The sequence below is a fragment of the Coffea arabica genome, chromosome 11c (assembly GCF_036785885.1).
Source record: "Coffea arabica cultivar ET-39 chromosome 11c, Coffea Arabica ET-39 HiFi, whole genome shotgun sequence".
NCBI classification, from domain to species: Eukaryota; Viridiplantae; Streptophyta; class Magnoliopsida; order Gentianales; family Rubiaceae; genus Coffea; species Coffea arabica.
In genome coordinates, this window is record NC_092330.1 from 27,469,740 (window position 1) to 27,481,930 (window position 12,191).

Here is a 12,191-nt window from a genome sequence, read left to right on the forward strand (position 1 = left end):
TTCTTATCTCAAATAATTATTGAATTTGTCCATAATAAAGATTGGAAACCTCTCTTTTGGCCATAAGTGCCTCTTCTGTCTGATTGCCTTTTTATTAATGATATCATTTTACTTTGTAGAATTGGCAGCTTCTCTACAACCTCTGTTAAAGAGATTCTAGATTCATCTGGCTGTAGATCCAGTCTTAAAATTAGTCAAGAAAAATTAAAATTTTTTATTCTCCAAACACTTCCCACCCCACAAGATCCTCTATTTCCTCCTTTCTAAATATCTTTGAAACTAAAACTTTGGACTTTTACTTGGGTTTTCCCTTCTCTACAAGCCCCTATATGAAATTCAAACTCATTTTGGAGAAAGTTTAGAATAAGCTTATAGGATGGATGTTGACCTTGGTCCCTAACTTTTGATGTTTGCAAAACAATGGATAATTCTAATATCTTTTCAAGAAATATTTTTCAGCTATAAAGCAAATCAGGTTCAAAGATCAAGTGCAATTGAAAGGGACAAAGGCTGTTGAAAGCTGTCGAACGTCCGATAATCATTGCGCAACTTCGGACGCATGAAAAACTCTACCACCGGACGTCCGAAGGAAATAAAACATTTCCCCTGGATCACTGACCTCGATCGGACGCAAGCATCGGACGTCCGATAGGATCCTTCAAAGTCGACGAAACCATCGGACGCTGAATATGTCTCCACCGGATGTCCGATAGAAACAAGATGATTTCTCAAATCTCTTTGTTTGCTGTCGGACGCACAAAGAGCTTGCACTGGACGTTCGATAGAATTGAAGAAAATTTCTCAAACTCACTGCCTGCTGTCGGACGCAAAAAACAGGAGTACCGGACGTCCGATACTCCAACGGCTAATTGACTGTTCAGCTACTTTCTATCCGTTGAAAGCATTAATGATGCACTTTGTTGGTCTCCTATAAATAGAGTATAGTCAGAATCTTTAAACAACTTTTGCACACTGAAGATACAAAAGATTTAGAGTGATTTTAGTGAGAAAATACTCTTCAAGGAAGATTTGTAGTCTTAGTGGTGTGAGATTCAGTGTAAGCTTTTCATTTGTGAGTGAATACTTCATGAGTGTAGCTCTGCGAGGGTTGTCCTGAGGGAAAGTAAAACGTCCTAACTTGACCGAGTGGAGTTCGGGGCAAGGAGGAGGTGAACCTTCCTTTGTACACAAGTGTGATTGTAATTCATCAACTTGAAGAAGTTTGTTTGAATTAATCTACAAGCTCAAGAGGAGTTGGGTAGTTAATTGGTTTGCAATTCTTTCCTTTTTATTTACTTATTGTTACGTTTGTGTTCTTTAAATTGATTATCTCTTCTACTCCCAAGCAGTCTTGCTTTCTTGTTAATTGTCTCATTGGTTGTTTTCGGGTCTTACAATGGAAAACAAATATATTGTCCCTGCCTAGATACAAAATAATTATCCAACACACTACCACCTCTATTCCTGTCTATTACTCTCTGTGCCACTTTATCTAAGAAATTATGTAAAGCAATAGACAATGAATAGAGAAATTTCCTTGGTAGATCCTTAAAAGAAAAAAGAAAATTACAGCTTGTTAACTAGAATTTCGTCACCAACTCCAGAGATTAAGGTGGGTTAAGGCTTAGACAAATGATTTAACCAAATAACCCTTATTAACCATTGCTGGCAACTTACTGTTGACTAGCACAAGCCTTGGATTCAAGTCCTGTCCAAAAAATACATATGGTTAAGGATAAAGCAATTCTCTCTCGCAAGCTTGAATTAAAAGCCAGCAAAAGGTCTGCAAATCAATTTGGTTTAAGAAAAGGTTTGGACCTTATTAATAAAGAGCTATGAAACAAATCAGGGATAGAGAATCGACTAGAATATGGCATGACAAGTGGTTCTCCAACATATCCTTAAGATGGTCATTCTAACCTCTGACTCATCAGTCAAGAATTTATTTGGATCACAAAGAACTTGGCTATTTGATAAAATTTTCTTTAATTTCCCTAATTGCATTAGCCAAGCTATTTTGGTTATCCCTAGGCAAAATATTGTGCCAATGCATGATATACCCAAATGAGCACATTCTAATAATGGTACTTTTGATTCTAAATCTACCTATAAGCTTGCAAGTGTAGATCAGGAAGTTATTGATCCTCAAAATCTTGGAGGCTTTCTTAGCATTAAATGAATTTGGTCCTTAAATGCATCTTCTACAGCTACTTTCCTTGAGAGGTTACCTACTAAATCTATGCTCTTTGGAAGAATGGTTTCTCATGACTTTAGTTGCCAAATTTGCTCTCATGTATTAGAAGATGTTAAGCATGTTTTAGAAGCTACCATATTGCTCAAAATTTGTTAGAATTATTTGAATATACCAATCTCACCTAATCAATCCCTTAAGAATTGGCTAAAAATTGGGTGTTCCTTGGTTGACTCTTCTTCTATTCTTTCTATTCTTTGAAAAATTCTTTTCCTTTTTACTTGAAGTCTTTGAAATTTTAGGAATAAAACCTTCTTCAAATTTGAAAAATCACATCCCTTGGCCCATAAGGCAACTCTCAATCTTGCAGATGAGTTCTTTTTTCTTAACTCAGCGGTAAAGACATACCTTCCTACTAAAGCCTAGAAACTCATTTGTTGGGAACCACCACAAGAAAGTTGGTGAAAATTAAATTCTAATGGTTCAATACATGGCAACCCTGAAAAAGTTGTAGCTAGTGAAGTCATTCAAAATAATTCTGATAGTTGGTAAAGGGTTATGCAAGAAACCTTGGCATAACGTATAACATCTATGTTGAATATTGGGTCTTAGAGATGAACTTGTGCTAGCCTTATTTCTAAATATTAACCTTCACTCCTTTTACCCTTTATAGATGGTTTAAGGAGAGCACTTTACACCTTCCAAAAAGATGGTGCCAAAAGAAAAGACTAGCTCAACAAGGGTGCCCTAATGCTAAACTTGCTATTGCTACTACAATCCATTCTTCTTTCTTCCTCTTTGCTCTTAGAAATAACTTCTCATCGGTATCCCATAAGCCGAGTTCAATGGGCATTTGATACCAATAGAAATGGCTATGGTAATCTGTCCTATTCTCCTAACAATATATTGTGAGGAGTTTTACGAAACCATTCATGGTCTAGGGTAATATGTTTATATATAGCTTATCCTTTCTTATTGTGATGTGGAATTAAGATGGTTAGTGTAGAATTATAAGCCAGACAGCTTACTTCATAGCTTGTGTAAGATGGCATTTGTAGCTATAATCTACTTTGTTTGGAGATAAAGAAATGGTCGAGTTTTTCAAGAGAAGGCATTGCTTATGATGTTTTGGTAAATAACATTAAAATGAAACTTATGTGGATTGTGGCTGGCTAGAGAAGGATCCACAATACACAACTCAATTGGGAGATTAGTTTAGAATGGAACTTTTCATAGCAAATATTTTGTAAACATTAGATATACTTGTTGTGAGTAGCTATTGATGTATAGGACTAGTTAAGTGTTTTTTTTTTTTTTTTGTGGACAGCTTATAGTGCTTGTAACATTTTTTTCTCTATATCAATGAAAGTATATATTTTAAGTAAAAAACATTATTAGATTTAATTAACATTTTTAATTGAAGTCTAACATGCTACTTTTTTTAAGTTCAAGCATAATACAATAGAGTGTTATGTCACATCTTGAAATTCCAATCATTTTATTCATAATAAACAAATAGGGACAATGTTCATCATTTTATTATTTAAAATCTCTTGTTTTTTATCACTATAGGTTTTCTTTAATCAAAATTGTTACTCAACTAGAAATAACATATTTTTTTTGTTGCTTAACTAATAAAAGCATACATTTTTTTTATCACCCAATTTGCATAAATATGCACTAGTTTGTCTAAAGATGTATATTTTAGTTAGTTGATAAACTGATCTAGCTAAAATAAAAGTTTTCTTTGCCAACTTTAGGAATTTTGAATAGATTGGGGACTATTAACATCCTTTGCTTTTTTATTAAAAATGAGAAAAATAATCTTATTTATGTCATTTTAAACTCATTTTTGCCATTGTTTCTTTATCTCAATTTTCCCTCATTGTTACTTTCACCATTTAGTCTTGAAAAGAGTTCAATGACCTGTTTTGGCAAAGTAGTCAAAACATGTATTTAAAGTAACTTTCTCGAATGCATTCAAAAAAAATACCTAAAAACACTCAACAAAAATATACAAAAACATGTATAACATCCAAAACACCCCATCAACAACTATGCTTCCCTCAACCCTCTCTCCAATCTCTATTGTTCCATTCTCCCTCTTCCTTCCCCACTATCTGCCATCGAATCCCCCTTCTCCCTTCTCTCCTCTCTCATTCTTAGCCCCTTCTCTCTTTCCTCTTCAGCCTTCCTCCTACCCCAATCCCTCTCCCCTAGCCTCAATCTGTTGACCAAATCAGGGTTGGAAAGAGAGGGATGGAGGAAAGAGTGAGAAGAGAAGGGGGAAGAACGAGAGAAGGGAAAAATATGTTAAAGGGGAGATAGGATGGGGGTGGTAGGAAAAGGGGAGAGGAATAAGGAATTAAAACACATACATCTATAATTTAAGTTTAATAAAAACACCTTTAAATATCAAACAGACTTGGTTTCATGGTTATGTTATCGCAATTTTGTGGATTGGGAGAAATGACCAAAAAATCAATGTTTTAAATTTGGACTGGTAAGTGAGTTGGATGACCTTCCGGTTCACGTTTCAAACTGATTCAACTTCAATTCAAAGATTTTTCTTTTTATTTATTTTAATATTAAATAACTTGGATGAAATTGAAATTTAAAAAAAAAAGAAGAAGAAATTTAGTATGAACTAGTTCAAAGGTCCTATTTTGATCGACTCAACGGTTCTTGATTAAGTTTGATTGATTCAATTGAATTTTCAGATTTACTATGAATTGGACTAGTGCCACTGCCTATTCACGATTTGATCGGTCGAACCATCCAACTCCATTCAATTTTCAAAGCACTACAAAATGTCAAAAAGTATGTTTATTTTCCGTTGGAGATAAAGAAATACTTAGTGTAAATAGTTTTAGTTTTCTGATTCTCTTGCATATCCAATGAGTTAAAGTTTTATGGAATATTTAACAACAAGTTTATACTAGTCAAATGCGAAGTCCATGTATTTATGATTGGTGCAGACCAAATTTTTATCCATATGGGAACCTGCATTCAATGGAAGGGCACTTTAGCTTTATGTTCGCAAAAGAATTTTGTGATAAGGACCAAACATGGCCCATATTTGACTCAAAATCGGCCCAACATTCAAAAATATTTTTGTCAAGCTACGTATTGATTATCCAAATATTATGGGCTAACGTAATGCTCCAATAACTAACTTCTTCCAAAGTGAGGAGCAAGGTATGTACCCAAAACCCAACTCAACAAGCTGTAACATATCTAGGTAATTTCGAACTTTATGATTTGATTCTCAAATCTTCTCTTTTTACCCTTCCCTATTTTAAAGTTTAAATCTTGCCTTGAACCTTAGAAAAATAAATAAATAAATAAAATAAGAACAAGGTGCCAGGCACACTATGTTGCTATTTTTATCTAATACTTTCCACCACAAAATAAAGGATTTGACTCCATAATAGTGGTGATAAGTTATTTCACTACATTGATTAAAGCAAAGTCTCTAATACCTATATCTAAAAAAATTATTCAAAGTTCTTTTAGAAAAAAAATATATGCCGATTTGTGATCCCTTAGGGATTAATACCTAATAATAGAAGAAAATTTGAGGAAAAGCTTTTTAGGAATTTATGAAGGCTCTGTACAAATTTTGTAGGTCATCCACTGGCTAAAGCATTGACACCCATACAAAAGTGTCAATTGAACGGTCCTTATGAGATGGCGAACAAAACTCAACAAAATCTTATGTATCAAACAACTACCTAATATCTTGTGGTACTTGACACCCTTTTTTATTCACCTTTAAACAACAGATCACACCATAAAACTAGAATTAATAATAGTCATACACCGTTTAGTTTGCTTTTTGGGATAAAATAATAATTTCTCTCTCTAAAATAGGAATATCAAGTACGAGGATGGTACATCAGCTTGTCAAGGGTGTTAGGATCCAAGCAGGAATACATGGCTATTGAAATATCAAGTACACAAGAATTTAATGATTAACAAGCCACAAAAATAAAAAATAAACGACACACAATATTTAACGTGGTTCGACTCCACCATTGAGTCTACATCCACGGAGAGAAACCTGTTTTTATTATGAGAGGGAAAAAACCTATACAAGAATACAATTTCAACGCAAAGCCAATTCTTGTATATCATCTCTCATCTCCCAAGAACCCTCTCTCACACCCTATGTATAAGATTACATGTTGCCCTTGTGTGCACTTGTATGCCTCTTATATAGTATGCCAACCCACATATTTATAGAGAATATTATTTGACCAAAAACCAAATAACACTAGGAAACCAATGCTAATTTTTAGAGTTATACAGAATAGGAAATAACTTCTAAATTCCAAACAAAATAGAAAATTTTTTGGCTACTACTTCAAGTAATTAACACTTATTAGAAAACTAGTTACTTTCACACAAAACAAGAAACCTGTTTAAAAGAAATTAAACCAATTTTCTAACAAATCTTCACCTTGGCAAATATTTCTTTTAGCAATCATTTATCTTCAACTACCAAATAATATGTAACCGAACTACACATTCAAATCAATATAGTTCTGATACCAAATTGATTCAATCGGTAAATGAACATGTGTAGTTATTCTAAATCTAACCTCCAGTTGACTCGCGAGAAAGTGTCTCAATTCACCATCTCCCTTTGTAGGATTTCTTTTCACCACCACTTGTAATTTGAGATCCCCTTCTGTGAGTTTTATTTCTAACCATTGAGGCAACCAAGTGGTTAAATCACGATACTTCTTTCCATCCTCAAGATTGTCTCGTCATGTGTGGTTTTCAAAACTCTATCTACAATGTAAAACTCGTTGCCATTAGAGTTTTCTGGCATTTGAAAATTAGATTCCTTTGTTTTTAGAACATATGTCATACCACCTAAAAAACATAACTGAAATCTAAAAATCACCGGGATGAAGTATCAACTAATGAAGTTCTGAGAAAGTCTTTACCAATTTACATCTAAAATTAACATTGAACTCCACCTTTTTTCTTAACCTTTGAATTACCTTCCTATATTCACTGTCAAATATCTTCATGTTTTTCAACTTTTCATCCATCACCTTCAATGTTTCTTACCAATTTCTTGAAACAAGAATATCATCCATCAAATTGTTTAATTGGTAACACTCACATATCCACTTGATCTTAGTAGTTAACCAGGATCCAACCATGAACCCCACTTTGATACTAGTTTGTCGGGATTCAAGTGTCTGTGAGCAATCCAATCTCGCAAATAAACTCTGATACCATTTGTTAGGGAGAAACATCTCGAGAGCCCACTAAAGAGGCAAATATGTAAGTCAGGAATCCAATTCTGACCCAAAAACTTAAGTTATTAGGTCTCGAACCCTTACTTACATATTAAGTACTCTTTTTCCATCTCTCGAAATAATATAGTAAATAATTTTTTACTCTTGAATCTAACAAATCTCTCCTTTCATAAATAACTCACATTAAATCCAAATTTACAAGCTTTTCTCCAAACCCACTTTAATATTCAATGTAAACCCACCTTAACACTTAAAATCACATTTTCTTCCAATCATAGACTCACTTTTTTTTCAACATCCAAACTGAATTTTGGACCCCTACCAAGTTTGGCTCCTTGGTTTAACACCAACCAAACTCTTTGACACTTAGTCCACCACTAAGAAGAGAATTTTCGCCGGTCCAATTCTGACAAGGATTCACTTGCCTATGAATAGTCTAGTGTCGCAACCTAAAACTCTGATACCACTTGTTAGGATCCAAGCGCAGAACAAACAATTAATGAGACATCAAGTACATAATAATTTAATGAGTAACAAGTCACAAATATGAAAGATAAATGACACACAATATTTAATATAGTTCGACTCCACCATTGAACCAACATTCACAGAGAGAAACATATTCTTTATTTTGAGAGGAAAAAAAATCCTATAGAAGAATACAACTTCAATTCAAACCCAACCCTTGTATATCATCTCTCATCTTCTAAGAACCCTCTCTTACACCCCATATATAAGGTTACATGTTGCCTTGTGTGCTCTTGTGTGTCTCTTGTGTAGTATGCCAACACATCTATTATAGAGAATATTATTTGGCCAAAAAATCAAATAACAACCAAATAACAACAGGAAACCAATGCTAATTCCTGGACTTCTATAGAATAGAAAATAACTTCTAAATCCTAAATAATATAGAAAATTTCTTGACTACTACTTCAAATAATTAAAACTAATTAGAAAACTAGTTACTTCCATACAAAACAAGGAACCTGTCTAAAAGAAATTAAACCAATTTCCTAACAAAGGGGATCAATAAAGAATTGAAATTAGAACAACCTTTGGATTTGCTGGAGGAACAAATGAAAATGTGGCCATAAGGGAAGCTCAATATAAGCAACAAATGGCCAAATACTATAAGAAACATGTAGTGGAAAAATATTTCCAACTCAAGGATTTAATGTTGAGAAGAAGTGAAGTTACTGGGGAAAGTAGCTTTAGGAAGGTCAAACCAAATTAGGAAGGACCCAGGGTAATTGAAACTCGATGAGTGGATTAAAGGAATATCAAGTTTCTTGATACTCAAATTGAGGGTTTGTTTGTTTTGAGCGAAAATATTTTACAAAATGCATTTTCTAGATTTTCCTATGCTTGGTCACTTAAAAAAAGGTAAAATTTTGTCTTCTCTAGTGATAAAATATTTTCCTTAAAAATGGAGGAAAATAACTTACCTTTATGTGCTGGTGAAGTTATTTTCTTTTTTACCTAGTTTGGGAGGAAGAAAATAAATAGAAAAGAAAAGTTTTGAAAGAAGAATAAACTTTTTCCATCGTTTGAAATACAAAAATGAGAAGGAAAAGAAAATTTTTGAAAAAATTTCACTCCCTCTATGTTTTGGAAAACTTTCCACCCAAAGTTAGGCGGAAAAGGATGGAAGACACGGGCTTTAAGTGAATTTTTGAATATAATAATATTGCCCTTAAAATCGTGATACAAAAAATTTTAATTTTCGATAAATCCCTCAACTTACTTTTTTTTTTTAAAAGTATCCCTCAACTTACTTAATTCACATTTGTTTATAAAAAGGACAAATTTGTAAAGTAACTTGTCTGAGTATCTTTGTTTTTTCATTTGTCTTCAACTTTCAAATAATAAAAAAAAAAAAAAAAAAAAACCACTTGCCTTCTTTCTTTCTTAGAACTCCCAAACAATTTAAATAAAAATTTGGATCCTTTCCCATCCTTTCTTTTATTTGCTAACTTCTCCTTTCTCTTTTTTTTTTCTTTTTTTTTATTCCAAACTCCCAAACTAGCTTATATAGAAAGGACGCGTCCCTCACTTTTAATTAACAAATTGAAACAGAAGAGGCAGAGTCGCTCCAAAAAAACAGAGGCACCGGGACTCAAGAGGAGAGAGAAGAAGAGAGGCTGAGCGATTGTGATTCAAGTGAGAGCAGTCTTCATCAATGGCGCCGGCAATGGACCGCTGCAAGGCGAGATTACACGTAACTTATTAGGTTTCCTTTTCTGTTTCAAAAATCTCCAACAATTTTCTCTAGCTAGTTTTGAGATTTTGCCAATTTAAGATGATGATTTCAAAACCTTTTACATTGAGATTTTGAGAATTTTAGATGATGAATTCAAAAAACCTTTGCATTTTTTCCAATTTTCTTTTTACAATTTCATTGGAATTTGACGGGTTTGGTTGCTCCGAGCTTGGATTACCATAGTTCTCAGCTCATGTTCTAAGTTGATATTTTTAGAATTTTAGTGATTTTATGCGAAATTCCTATCCTAGTGGTGGTTTATACTGGCATTGTGCTATTTCTCCATGAATTTCTGCAGACTATCCACTCGAATTCCCATTTTAGTGGTGGCTTGCCATGGAATTGGGCTGTCTCTCCATAAGTTTGTGCAGACCATTCTTCATATTTCACCCTTTTTCTGTTCAGTTTCATCGAGTAATTGTTAGACTAGTAACCTGATCTGCAGTCTAACAACCTATGCTTCATGATGTTTCCAAGAATAAGATATTTTGATTGCTTAAAGGGACAAAGGGTTCACATAGTAGCTTTGTATTTCGTTTGGTTGGTGGACCTTTGTGTGGCTTAATTCTTTGTTTTCTCGTATTAATCTTTGACAATTTGCTGTGTGCACATTTATGCTTGGAACTTGAAGTATACCTTTAAGTTGTGGGAGCACTTATGTTGAGCTCTACACTTGCATTAATCTTGGCAATGTTGAAATATAAGTTTTCAGTACATAGTCATCAATACATTAGGAGGTTGTTGGGTGCTTCATTTTTTGGAACTAATAGAATTATTTGACTATTTTGCTCCGTAAGCTGAATTATTCAGCTTACGAATCTGTTGGATCTGTAAGGTATATCTATTTTATAGTGATGGCTCTTGCTGTAATACAATGGTCTTTCGGTAGTGACTGTTCATTAGTTAGTATTTGATTTTGTATATGCGTGCTTCCAGAGTCGTAATTGTTGGGGTGTAATTTTTGGTGTTTGACTGAATGGGGCATGCAAGAGCAAGACATTTAACTGCTCATTTTAGTTAAATGTGTTTGATCACCTCATTCATTCTTCATTTTATTATTACCATAAAATGCTGAGTAAGACTTGTATTTTTTATTGTTGTTATAGATGTTTCTTTCTTGATTATTAATCTAACTTTGAAAATTAGTGATTTAATTGATTGAGATTTTTTTTTTTTTATAACTATAAGTGCTGATAATATAATCCAAGAACTTGTACATCATGAAAAGTACTAGTGGATTATGGTTGATAACTTAAATGCATTAGTATATATTTTGAATGGTTTGGGCTAGCCCTTGTAAAAATGAATGATTCCAATTGATCTTTATTGCAGGACCAGCAGAAAGTTCCAGGTTCTAAGCAGCTTACATGGCATTTGTTTCTCAAAGCACAAACAGCTCTGGGATGTATTTCATGAAGCCATGGGTTTGTTGATAATGTTAGTTTTAGTCAAAATGCATTAGCCATTCAGATGCAACAAATGAAGATTACAATCACAAAGAGAGGTTGTACAAGTTTCGCAAAGGCCTTTCTAGCCATTTCTATGATGGCTTTGGTCATTGAACATGTTGCTTATTCTCAAAAGTGGATCCGACTTTGGTTCATCCTCGGGAGGTTCATGGTGTTGTGCAATGGTCTTAATTGGCCTGGCTGTCCTTAGGAGTTGATTATGCTGCTGCTCCCTTGCTATTAATGCTTTCCAAGTTCTTTGTTGTACTTTTCATGATTCAGCCATTGGATCAACTGGTGCTTTGTCTTGGATGCTTCTAAATTAAGTTCAAGAAGTTGATGCCAATTTGTAGAATGAGAAGCATATGACATTAAGGGTGGCTCCAGTTTTCTGATGGTTGCACGAATTCCATGTGCAATGGTAGACGAAACAACCTTTAATTAGGATTAAGTAGATGCATTAAAGCCTTTAAATTGTGTAAGAACGACCAAATGACCGCCTAGTTCAATCAGATGTTTTGTTGTTGTTGTGGGAAGATGTGCTGCCAGAGAAGCTTCCTTGCCATTCCTTTTCGGCAGCTTGGTCTTTCTTCAATCGTTAACTAGTTAAAACAAAACCCTGTAGTGTGTGAGCAGTGAACTAGCTCTGTAAGGGGCTCTATATCTTGTCTAATACCTTTTCCTTTTTTTTTTTTGGGTGTTCCCTTAAATTTACCGTTAATGCATTGGAAGTTGAATTTTTAGCCATTTCTGAGTATTTATGAATTTTATGATTTTATGACAAGTGACAAAATTAATGCTTTTTTATGAGACCATGTTTAATAACTCAATTCAGCATTTAAACTTAATGGATTTAGTTCTTGAGATATTTAGATGCATTTGATAATAAAAAATTGAACATATGAATTAATTGAGTGACATTGAATTTTTCAGCTAAAACTTGCTCTAAAAAATAAGTAATAAACTACTCATTTGTCACTGATAACTAAAATTTGAAATATGACCTCTAAAGT

General features: G+C 33.7%; 1 long non-coding RNA gene across 1 annotated transcript; it reads left to right on the forward strand.

Annotated features, from left to right (window-relative positions):
• Window positions 1-9,515: 9,515 nt before the first annotated feature.
• On the forward strand, window positions 9,516-11,925 carry LOC140016633 (uncharacterized). Its single transcript, XR_011822847.1, has 2 exons — window positions 9,516-9,700; window positions 11,063-11,925. It is a non-coding gene; the product is annotated as an uncharacterized lncRNA (long non-coding RNA).
• The last annotated feature ends 266 nt before the right edge of the window (window positions 11,926-12,191 follow it).